This window comes from Babylonia areolata, chromosome 10 (genome assembly GCF_041734735.1).
Source record: "Babylonia areolata isolate BAREFJ2019XMU chromosome 10, ASM4173473v1, whole genome shotgun sequence".
Classification (NCBI taxonomy): Eukaryota; Metazoa; Mollusca; class Gastropoda; order Neogastropoda; family Buccinidae; genus Babylonia; species Babylonia areolata.
Genome location: NC_134885.1, coordinates 29,310,716 through 29,312,319, shown reverse-complemented (window position 1 = coordinate 29,312,319; position 1,604 = coordinate 29,310,716).

Sequence of the window (1,604 nt, the reverse complement as noted above, 5' to 3'; positions counted from 1 at the left end):
ATAATGCAACCTGTGCTGAGCCAGTCACACTCGAAGGTAAGATACTGGATGATGTGGAATCATTCACTTATCTTGGAAGCAACGTCGACAAGCAGGATGACGCAGATGCAAATGTCAAAGCAAGCATTGTCTTGGCCAGCTCATGAACATCTAGAACTTCAGAGCGCTGTACAAATAAACTGAAAATTCGGTTCCTATATTCCAGCCTGAAGTATGTGCTGTTGTGTGGTACTGGGTGATGGAGGATGAAAAAAGAATATAATTAACAAAGTGCCGATATTCATCAACAGCTGTCTGAGAAGAATCCTCCAGATCCACTGGCAACACAAGATCAGCAACGTCGACCTATGGAAGAAGACACTATTGTCAGCTGAAATGAACTGGAAGAAGAAACTGAGGATGGATCAGGCAAACGCAACGACGAAAATTATCTTAACGCATCACCACCACACAGGCTCTAAAATGGAACCACCAAAGGAAGAAAAAAAGATATGCTGACTGAGCAACATTTGACGAAGATAACTCCAAGCAGACACTAAGAAGATGGGCCTTACCTCGAGCCAGACAGAGGCAAGGACACAGCTAGGATAGGGGATTGTGGAGGTCTGTTGTTGACGGCCTACACTCCAGAAGAGATGAAAGGCCACAGTAAGTCATCTTTGCCTGTTTCTCGAGAATATTTGCTTTGTACGGTGGATATGTTATGATGGCCGCTGATTTTTTGTTTGTTTTTTTTTTTTTTGTTTTTTTTGTATACCTTCTGGCCTTTTGAGTGTCTGTCTTTGGAGAAGAAGAATGGATCTGATCTGCTGACTGGAACACAACGAAGGCCCAGATGCTACATGTGGTTATTGGAATGGGCATCCATTTTGTCGTTTGTTCTGAAGGTGGTGAATCTGCACCTAAACCTCCCCCCTCTACTCTCTCACACACTCGCACGCATGCATGAATGCACTTTGCCTTTTACGGTGCAATAAACTACCTTTGAACAGCATAGCTTGAGTTGGGAAACCAATGGTGAACCCATTCTTTGTCCAGTGTGACAGATGCGAAATGAAATACGTATGCCTTTTTTGTCCGCCCAAGACACACTCTTGAGTAAAAATGTATTTTCCCCTCTGTTATTACAGATTCCCTTCAAATTTCAAGATCCAGTCGCTCTGCTCAAACTCATCAGATGGCAGGGTTATTAAATCAGGAATTTATAGAACTGAATGCTTAAAGATCGTAACTGCGCAAATGCAAATTAAAAAAAAAAGCGCATAATGTTATGTATAGTGCGTTGTTGAATTTTTTTTTTTTAATTGAATACCCTGTTGTTGCTATCTTATGGCCTGTAAAAACTGAATATTTCTTTTTTATATGTTGTATGCATGAACGCACAAGTACAGTAGTGCTGCTTTAAACTATCAAGAAAAACACTTGATGAAGTCAGAGAGAAGCACAAAGAAAGACTCCGCCATCTTTTCCAAATCACAGGGGGCAAAACGCCCAGTGAAGGGACGAAAGGCCTACTGGTTGGCGTCTTGCCCTAACACCTTGTAAGCGTTTTACCCCAGTTTGAATACACTTAGATTATAGAATTTCCAGGAAAAAGTAAAGGA